Source organism: Trachypithecus francoisi, unplaced genomic scaffold (assembly GCF_009764315.1).
Source record: "Trachypithecus francoisi isolate TF-2019V2 unplaced genomic scaffold, Tfra_2.0 Lachesis_group1, whole genome shotgun sequence".
NCBI lineage: Eukaryota > Metazoa > Chordata > Mammalia > Primates > Cercopithecidae > Trachypithecus > Trachypithecus francoisi.
Window position 1 is genome coordinate 122270031 of NW_022681454.1, and position 11499 is coordinate 122281529.

Below are 11499 nucleotides of genomic sequence, written 5' to 3' on the forward strand. Positions count from 1 at the left end.
GGAGTGCATGTGCCCCATAAGAAGATAGAGCAGAAATACCAGCATGAGAGTCTAAGAAGTGATTGGATGGTTGACAGAGCACACTCAGCAATCTAGACAGGTCTTTAGACATGGACGTCAGTAAATATTTAGAGAAAGAGGAAAGATGCCATGGCAAAGTAGTCTAGTCAAAGATCAGGGAAGATATGGTAAAAAGAAAAGAAAGATTCAAGACAGAGAATGGTCTAAGTACTAGAAAAGCTAAGGAGATCAGATCCACAGCTCCACTGCGAAAGTTGAGAAAGAAGGCAATTTCTTCCCCACTGAGGAAGAACAAGAAGAGGATAAATAAAGACAGTAAGTTTGAGAAGGCAGGTAGAGAATATTAAGGGAATTGTGTAATTTTTTTTCTCATCTGCTGAAGGTGAAAGTAGAAGTATGTCAATTGTTAAGAGACAGTAGAAGCAGAATATGATTGTATGTGCAAGAAGTTGCAACAAGAATAGTGAAAACAATATAAAAATTTGAGGGATCTTATTCTTTATGATAGTGAAAAAATTACATTAAACATTTTATGCCATGTCTAAAATTTACTGAAATGGAAGGGACACTCAATAAATTTAGGTTTGTTCTCAGTTATAAAGAATTGAAATTGAAACTTTTCATTCTGATTGTAGTTTTGGAGTCATCATCTGAGATTTGTTCTCAGATAAACTCTTACTGTTGTTGGCTGCCAATCCTATTACACACACACACAGACATATATATTCCTTATTTCATATTCCTTAGTGGCAGCTGACCATCAAATCTGATCTAAGCATTTTATTTGCTTAGGTCTCACCTGGGGAGAGGAGGAGATGGAAATCAATAATCAGCTTTGGATTTCCATATAAAGGAAAATTTTCATCAAAATGAGAGTTTCCCAGTTTCTTTGAGAAAATAATAGTTTTTCAATATTGTTTGCCTGTTACTTTAACATAGCAAAAACTGTGATAGAATTCCACTCTATGGTAGTGGAAGAGAGAACTCAGGTTTTGATATGAACATGAAATAATGTGGAAATCTCCAACTTCAAGTCCCAGGGAACAATGTGAAGAAAAAAAGGACAGAAAATGGAAACAGGAGTAAAAGGGGGATACCTATGTGAACAGAAGAATGAAACTTCTGTGTTCTTCATTCTCAGGCTGGAATTTTAGAGTTGGACTGAGAAAGTTTAAAGGGAAAGCAAAAAGCAAAGTAGAATTTCTCATTTGGGAATCTACGAGGTGTCTGCTTTACATGATTCTCTGTTTATTAACAGATAAATAAAAATTTGGGTAAAATTGACAGCTCTACATAATCAGGCAGATGCAGTACATATGATTATTTCCTAATACACACACACTCTTGAGTGACTCAGAAAAGTTCAAAGGCCACAAATGTCCTGGGGTAATAGCTGGGCTTGTGAGTTTACAAGGGGGCTAGGAGATAGAGCCACCAGCTTGAAATGATCATGTCAAAAAGGTACACAGAAGCACAGCAGAAGCCCAAAAGAATCACAATAGAACCTCAGAACTAGAATTTATTCTATCCAGAATTAAGATGTGGCTAATATTGACTAATATTACTATTAATTAAGATGGAGCTAATACTGACTAATGGGCATGAGTTCTAACCAAATACTCAGTAAATATTTATTGGTTATGTGGTATGTACCATGAATTGTTCTAAAATTGGGGATACAGCAATAAACAAATCAAAGTCTTCCTTCAACCATGGAACTTAAACGCCAGTGGTAGGAAACAGACAGTTTACATTATTGTGTATGGGTGTGTGTATGTGTTACTAAAATTTTGTAAGAAAAAGTGATGATTGAGGAGTGGAGCTTTCAATCTAAGAAGAAAGACATCTGCAGTAATGGTACATTTGACTATATACTTTCAGGAGATAAGAAGGCCACCATGGTAACTGGGGCAAATCATTTTAGGCAGAGAAAAAAGCAAAATCTCTTAGATAATAAATTATTGGCCTATTGGAGGAACAGTAGGAGACTTAAGTGCCCAGAGATTAGAGAGATCATGAGGGGAAGTGGTGATAACTGAAGTCAGAAATATATCAGAGGACCAGATGGTGCAAGCCTCTTGTAGGCATCTGTAAGGGTATTAGCTTCTATGCTGGAGTGAGGTGGGAAGCCATTAGAGGATTTTGACCAGAAGAGCAGTGTAAATTTACATACATTTTAAAACAATCACTCTAGCTACTCTTTAAGAATAACCTGTGGTGACAGTGGAAATAAGGAGACTGGTCATATTGCAATTATTAGTCAATAGATGACAGTGGCTTGGACCACATTGGTAGGAGTAGAGGTAGTGAGAAGCTATCAGAGTTTTGACAAATTTTAGTAGTAAAGCCAACTGGATTTGATGACAGAGTGGATGTGATGTGTAAGGAAAAAGCAGAAATCAATATTACTCCAATGTTTTTGGCACCAGCAACCGGGGAAGTATCTTAGTTCATTTTATGTTGCTGTAACAGAATATCCAAGACTGGGTAATTTATAGTGAATAAAAATATTATTTTTCAAGGCTATGGAGGCTGGGAAGTCCAAAATTGAAGGACCCATATCTAGTGAGAGCCTTTTTGCTGCTTCATCCCATGGCAGAAAGCAGAAGGACAAGAGAGAGAAAGAAGGGAAAGAAAGTGGGGCAAACTCATCCTTTTATCAGGATTCTATTACTGTGATAACTAATCCTCTCTAACAATAATGGCATTACTCTATTCATGAGGGCAGAACCCTCATGGTTCAATTACCTCTTAAAGCTCCCACCTCTCAACACTATTACATTGGAGATTACGTTTCCAACACATAACCTTTGGGAACCACATTCAAACCATAGCAGGGAGATTATGATAGAAATATGTTTCAGAAAGGGTGAGTGGGTGTAGGGGAAGTAAGAGTTTACAGTGGATATTTATCCTTTGATATCAGTAGCTACATATTCATCATTTGACACCAAAAAGAGGCAAAGCTAATAATTTTACAAGGGATATTTTCATCAAGTTGGAAGGAGCCAGAATATATATAAGATGTATTGTAGATTTGATGGCCTAATTCATCTCGAACATACAAAGTGAAATAGATATGTCTCCCTGATGTATTCAGATACTGTTTGACAGGAGCATAAGAGGTGTGGAAAATTAAAACAGTGGACATGTAGATATCCATAAAGTATTATACATTACATAGTATATATCCATGTACCATTTAATAGTCTGAATAAATATTGGAGTAGACTGCATTTACCTTTAATGCATTTGTAGAAACTTTTGGAAGTCACATGTTACATTATGTTCTGCAAAATAAAATTTAGTTTATGTATTTTCTATAACAGATCTCATCTTTCTTTTGTACTTCCACACCAATAGGTAGTAGGGAAAACTGACATTTTTTATATTAGCAAAATGTTATTATGTTATTGTATCTGCTTTCTGTTAGTCAGTAAACTAAGCCAAATGGGAAAGCCAGTATTTTTACTTTGACTAGCTAGAAATTATAAAATACTAGTAAAATCTGCTACTCAATATAAGAACATTTTTCTTGCTGCTAGTTCATGAGCATACAGTGACAATACTGACAAAATTGAGAAGGACGAAAAGAGGAAAAGGAAGAGTGAAAGAAAAGAAAAATAAAGCAAGATGGTAAGTTTCTTAGAATAAATTATTTTCATCTTCCATACATGCAAGAATGTTTATTGAGAATGAATCATTTACAGTACACATACTCAAATATTATGATAAATAAACTAGAGCAATTTCCTGCTTTCTTAGCACTGAATTATTTTGCCAGTAAATACTAAGGTAAATACTAAGGAGGTAAATAAAGAATTTTATCAGAGATGATTATTATGAAAGTATAATTTAGTAAGGGAGATAGAGGAATTGTAGGGCAGAGAAGAAATTCTTTTAGATAAGATGGTTAGAATGGTTTTACTGAGGTAGTGGCATGTGTGAAAAGATGTCAGAAATAAGAAGAGAAATCCATAGCCTATGACTTTAATCCTATTACAAATAAATAAACAGATGATAGAGATAGATAGATAGATGATATGTAGATATAAAAAAGTGATTAAATAAATTTTTCATCCATTACTGTCATTCAAAGAGCATACAAATTTACCTTCTCCATGATTCTATTTTATATAAAACTATATTATTAGTGATTTTTCTGAAATGAGTTTCTTTCTGTCTTTAGTCATGAAGGAAAATCTTTTCTAAAACTTGTTCACGAATAAGACAAATGCCAATTGTTTGAATTATAAACAAATAGATGTTAAATTAATAAAGGTTTTTTTAAATTTTTTGAAATAGCTTTGGCCGGGCGCGGTGGCTCAAGCCTGTAATCCCAGCACTTTGGGAGGCCAAGACGGGCGGATCACGAGGTCAGAAGATCGAGACCATCTTGGCTAATACGGTGAAACCCCGTCTCTACTAAAAACTACAAAAAACTAGCCGGGCGACGAGGCGGGCGCCTGTAGTCCCAGCTACTTGGGAGGCTGAGGCAGGAGAATGGCGTAAACCCAGGAGGCGGGGCTTGCAGTGAGCTGAGATCCGGCCACTGGACTCCAGCCTGGGCGGCAGAGCCAGACTCTGTCTCAAAAAAAAAAAAAAAGAAAGAAAGAAATAGCTTTGGATTCTGTTCATTAATTTAGTTAACAGTGAAAATTATTGAATTCATAAAAATTAGGTTGTATTTATAAATATATATTTATTTGTTTAATCATTATTTATTTATGTTTAGCAATAAGGTCTCAGTCTATCATCTGGGTTGGCATGCAGGCACATGCCACCATACCCAGCTAATTTTATGGAGATCAGGTCTTGCTATGTTGCCCAGGTTGCGATGGAACTCAAGTTATTCTCCTGTCTTGGCCTCCCAAAATGCTGGGATTATAGGCATGAGTCACTGTATTTATAATCTTTATTTAAGATTTCGTTGTTCTAGACTATATTGAGGAAATACAATGACAATGACAGTAATTACTAAAAGTAAAAGGATTATATAAATCATTATCATAACTAAGACTTGATAGTCAAATAAGGCATTATTATTACACTAGGACAATAGGTAACAATTCTCAGCGTAGTTAACCTCTTTGTAAGAGGGCATTCCTCAGTGTAGTCAGCAAAGCTATAAGAGTATAGGAGTATTCAGATATGAGCAATTATTTTCAAAGAGATTTGTAACTGAATCAATATATATTTTCTATCAGGTATTAAGTCACTATAATGGGAACCTGTCACAGTCTGAATAAAACCATATTATTAAAAACTCTATAAATAATATAAATTGCTGTGAAATGTTATCTTAGTCCACTTTGTACTACTGTAACACAACACCACAGACTGGGAAATTGATAATGAACAGAAATGTATTAGCTCATGGTCTGGAGGCTGTGAAGTCCAAGATCAAGTGATGGGCATATGGTGAGAGCCTTCTTGCTGTGTCATTCCATGACAAAGGCAAAGGGAAAAGAGAAGGTGAGAGAGGCAAAAGCAGGTCAAACTCATCCTTTTATTAGGAATCCACTTCTTTGTCTGCTTTTGGGACAAAATTTCTCTCTGTTGCCCAGGCTGGAGTGAGGTGGTGCGATCTTGGCTCACTGCAACCTCCTCGCTCTGGGTTCAAGTGATTCTCCTGCCTAAGTCTCCCAAGTAGCTGGGATTATAGGTGCCCACCACTGTGCCTGGACAATTTTCGTAATTTTAGTAAAGATGGTGGTTTCGCCATCTTGGCCAATCTGGTCTTGAAATCCTGACCTCAGGTGATCTACCTGCATCAGGCTACCAATGTGCTAGGATTACAGGCATGAGTCACAGTGCTTGGCCTAAGGAATCCACTTCTGTGATAACTGCATTAATCCATTCATAACAGCAAAACCCTCATGGCCAGACCATGAATGAATACACATATAAACGCCCATCTCTTAGTGCTGTCATGGTGGAAATTAAACTTCAACATAAGTTTGAGAGGTGACATTCAAACCACAGCATTCTGTCCCTAGATCCTAAAAATGAATGTCCTTTTCATACAAATTCAGTTATCCCATTCCAATAGCCCCCCAAAATATTAACTAGTTCTAGCATCAACTCAAAAGACTAGTCAAGTCCAAAGTTTCGTCTAAAGCAGATATGGATGAGACTCAAGGCACAATTCATCCTGAAGCAAATCCCTCTCCTGCTGTGAGTCTGTGAAACTAAAACAAGTTATCTACTTGCAAAATACAATGATGGGACAGGCATAGGACAGGTATTCCTATTCCAAAAGGGAGTAATAGACAAGGAAAAGGAGGAAAAAGGCCACAAATAGGTCTAAAACACAAGAGGGTAAACAATATCAAACCTTAAGTCTCCAGAATAACTTTTCTTGACTCCATTTCCTGCATCCTGGACACACCGGGGCAGGGGTTGGGATCCCATGACCTTGGATAGCCCCATGCCTATGGCTTTGCTATTGTCAGCCCATGCAGCAGTTCTAGAGTTGGAGTCATGTTCCTGTAGCTTTTCCACGCTGATGTTGCACATGGGTAGCTCTAAAGTTGTAAGGTCTCTGTTGCAGCTGCAATCTCAGAGTTCTTGGACATTGTCATAATCAGGGCTCCCTGTAGTGGCCCCAACCCTGTAGTTCCTTTGGGTATTACCCTAGTTGGTGCTTTCTGTGGTTGCTCTGCCCTTGCAAAAAGTCTCTGCCTGGGCCACTAAGGTTTTGGAGCATCCTTTGAAATCTAGGTGGAGGAAGCCATGCCACATAGTTCTTGCCTTCTGTGCACCTGCATAATTAGCACTATGTGCACGTCACCAAAGCTTATCCTTTGCACCCTCTGGAGCAACAGACTGATCTGCATCTGTGTTGGTTTGAGCTTTGTCTGGGACGTTGAGGTACACTGGACCGGAATGCAGACAGCAGAGTTGTGAGGTGGCTCTGGGAATCCCTGAAAACTGTTCTGCCTTCCCCTGAAACTATTCTGCTTCCTACAGCTCTGGGCTTGTGATGAGAGGGGAACTTTAAAAATCTCTAAAATGTGTTCAGGGTAATTATCGCATAGTTTTGATGACTAGCATCTGGCTTTATTCTATCTATACTAATTCCCTTATGAAAGGGTTGCTTGATCACACCCTTGGTATTTTCTCCCAAACAGGGAATTTTATTGCTTAGATGGTGTATTAGTCCATTCTCATGCTACTAATAACGATATACCTGAGACTGGGTAATTTATAAAGGAAAGAGATTTAATTGACACACAGTTCAGCATGACTAGGGAGGCCGCAGGAAACTTACAATCATGGCAGAAGGGGGAGCAAACATGTCCCTCTTCACCTGGTAGCAAGAAGGAGAAGTGCCAAGCAAAATGGGGAAGTGCTCCTTATAAAATCCTCAGATCTCATGAGAACTCACTCACTATCACACAAATAGCATGAAGGTAAACACTCCCGTGATTCAATTACCTCCTACCGCGTCCCTCTCATGACACATGGGGATCATGGGAACTATAATTCGAGATGAGATTTGGATGAGGATACAGCCAAACCATATCAGATGGCCAGGCTGGGGAAGTTCCAAATTTTTACATTTTGCTTCCCCATTAATTGTAAATTCTGTTTTGAAATTTCTTCTTTCTTCTTGCCTGTTACTATATACAGTTAAAATAAGTCATACAGCACACTGACTGCTTTGCTACTTAGATATGTCTTCTGCCAGAAACTCTAGTTTATCATTCTTAAATTCTGTCTTCTATAAAGCCCTCAGGCATGAACACAATTCAGTTAAATTCTTTGCCACTTTATAAAAAAGGATGACTTTTACTCGATTTTCCAATACCTTGTTACTCATTTCCTTCTAAGATTTCATCAGAATTGTTTTTATCTTCTCTATATATGTATATATGTGGATGAATAAATAAAATAAATAAATATATATTTATATACTATATTATATAAAATTATATATCATATTACCAAATTTTATTTTTATATATATATATATATATATATATAATTTTTTAGAGGCAGGGTCTCACTGTGTCACTCAGGATGGAGTGCAGTGGTGCAATCATAGCTCACTCTAACCTCAAACTCCTGGACTCAAGTGATCCTCCTGCCTCAGCCTCCTTAATAGTAGGACTACAGGTATGTGCCACAATACTGAGCTAATCTTTTCTTTTTAAATTTGTAGAGACAGAAACTCACTGTGTTGCCCAGATTGGACTTGAACTCCTGGCCTCAAAGACACCTCCTGCCTCAGCCTCCTAAACTGCTGAGATTACAGGGGTGAAACACTGTGCCCAGTCTAACATTTATATTTCTACCAATATTTTGATGATAGCAACTTAAGCGATCCCTAAGAAGTTTCAGACTTTTCCTACAGTTTTCTTCTGAGCCCTCATCAGAATCATCCTTAACGCTCCATTAATAGCAATGTAGGCTTTTTCTAGCCTGCTCCTCCAAATTCTTTTAGCTTCCACTCATTACCAAGTTTCATAGCCACTTCCACATTTTCAGGTATTTGTTAGAGTACTTTCCCACTTCCTTTGTAACAGTTTTCTGTATTTGTTCATTTTGTGCAGCCGTAACAGAATACCATTGACCAGGTCATTTATAATGAACATAAATGTGTTGCCTCATGGTTCTGAAGGCTGGGAAGTCCAAGCTCAAAGGGCTGGCATCTGGTGAGGGCCTGCTTGTTGTGTCATCCCATGACGATGATGGAAGAGCAAAGAGAGGATGACAGAGAGACAGACGGGGGGGGCAAACTCTTCTTTTTATACTTAACCCACTCCTGCAATGAGGAGCACATACCTGCAATAACAGCATTAATTCATTCATGAGGGTAGAGCCCTCATTACCTAATCACCTCTTGAAGATTTACCTCTTAATACTATTAGAATGGCAATTAAATTTTAACATGAATTTTAGAGGAGACATTTAAATCATAGCATACATATAAAATGGGAGTTATATGTCCTCGTATAAAAATGACCTTGCCTTTACAATCTTACAGACACAATTTACTTATTTGATTGTACTTGGACGTTGATTATTTATAGCTTCTATGTTTAATTAACAATTTCTGTTCCAAAATTATTGGCAACTTCCAAAGAGCACACTTTGTATTTTAAAACTCTAAAATTATATTTGTTTTGTGTAGAAATATTTTTACTAGAAAAAACATCTTGAAAAGTTTCAGCCTCTTTCACACCTTCTGAATGGTAAAATAGAGATTCAATAGATGTGTTGAATATAGCTTTATATAATCAGCAGTCATTGTGTTTCTGGCTTATTATAAAAGCAAGGCTATTGCAGATGGACTAAGATCATTTCTTAATCAAGCCAGATTGGGGAAAATGAAATTTGGCTGATGATCAGAACCAGTGAAAGAAGAATTTTTATTAATTAGGCCAGATGGAAACCAATAATAGCAATATTGTAGAAAAGAGTTAAATTGAATTAATAGTTGCTAATTAACATGACTCTAATGTTTCTGAGATTAGAATACTTTTACTGTCTAAAAAGTTTATTTCTTGAAATCAAGTTCTTTCTGTGATTTTGCTGCTAGATTAATTTTCTTTGGTATAATGATATCAAACCACTTAATTTTCTCAAATTTTGTGGCAGCCACAATGGAATGATTCCTTTAGTTTTAAAATACCATAAAAATTATGTATTAAGCATGTACTGGGTGCCAGGTAATTACTACACACAACACTAATTTAAATGTTCTCCAGGAGCTTAGAACTGTAGGTTACTGCAAATTTTAAGAGACAGAGAGTTTAGACTATTTTTTAAAAAGTAATTGTTACTATTCATAATTATTTTTAATATAGAAACAATTGATCTATGTAGAATATGTATATTATTTATTAATTTACTCAATATATGGCTTGGTGTACACAGCAAAAGCACCTGTACTAGTCTAATTTTTTGTTCTGAAAGCTTTAAAGTTTTTTTCTTTCTTTTCCCCTCCCTCCCTCCCTCCTTCCCTCCCTTCCTTCCTCCCTTCCTTCCTTCCTTCCTCCTTCCCTCCTCCTTCCCTCCTTCCCTCCCTCCTTCCCTCCTTCTTTCCTTCCTTCCTTCCCTCCTTCCTTCCCTCCTTCCCTCCCTCCCTCCCTCCTTCCCTCCTTCCTTCCTTCCTTTCCTCCCTCCCTCCCTCCCGCTCTTCCTTCCTTCCTTCCTTCCTTCCTTCCTTCCTTCCTTCCTTCCTTCCTTCTTTCCTTCCTTCCCTCCTTCCCTCCTCCTTCTTTAAACTACCTTTGCAAAAAATTGAAACAAAAGTATGACAGTGAAAGAAATCTGACCTAACCAACTCCATCTTGCTTTTAATCTACAAACTGTTCTTGTTCATTTCTGGGCATAGGCCAAATTAGTTTTGGGAGGAACTTAGTTTACAGTTCAACAAACAAAATTGGTAACAGCCCTTTCCCGAAACAAATCCCCTTCTTGGCTGGAGACTAGTTTGCCTTTTTAAGACTAACAAATTAGCTGCAAGATTAGAAATTATGGTTTGAAGTCAGGCAGTTGGAGGCTGCAAGATTCTGAACCTCCCCAACTGCTCCTGGGGATAACATCACTGTTGTAAAACCTGAGACCAGTGTTCGAGATATCTTGCAGATCCTGTGTTTGGGAGCATCAGCTGACACTACCTGAAGGGTAATCTGGCTCAACCAATTCTGTGATCCCACCAGGAACAGAATACAGCAAGGAAAACCCACTCTGAACCCCTATAATTTCATCTCCAACCTGACTAATCAGCACTCCCCACTTCCTGACCCACTACCCACCACATTATTCTGAAAAACACAATTCTCAAATTTTGGTGGAGACTGAGTGGAGTAATAATAAAACTCTGACCTCCATACAGCTGGCTGTGTGTGAATTAAACTCTTTTTCTATTGCAATTCCTTTTTTTTCTTTTCTTTTTTTGAGAAGGAGTCTTGCTCTGTCACCCAAGCTGGAGTGCAGTGGCGAGATCTCAGCTCACTGCAAGCTCCGCCTCCTGAGTTCACGCCATTCTCCCACCTCAGCCTCCTGAGTAGCTGGGACTACAGGCGCCTGCCACCACGCCCGGCTAGTTTTGTTTTTGTAGTTTTAGTAGAGACGGGGTTTCACCGTGTTAGCCAGAATGGTCTCGATATTCTGACCTCGTGATTTCCCCCATCTCGGCCTCCCAAAGTGCTGGGATCACAGGCGTGAGCCACCGCGTCCAGCCTGCAATTCCCTTCTTAATAAATCAGCTCTGTCTAGACAGCTGAGAGGGAAAATATGTTGGGCAATTAAACTTCCTTCCTCCCTCCCTTCTTTCCTTCGTTCGTTCCTCTCTTCCTCCCTCACTCGTTTCCTTTCTCCCTTCCTGTCTTCTTTCCTTCCCTTTTTCCTCCTTTTTCTTTCCTTCTTTCTTTTCTCTTTCTATTCATTTATTTTTCTAAAGAAAATCGAGTGTCTGCAGAACGAAAAAAAGATTTCTTGAAATACTGACGATAAGGGTCCTAT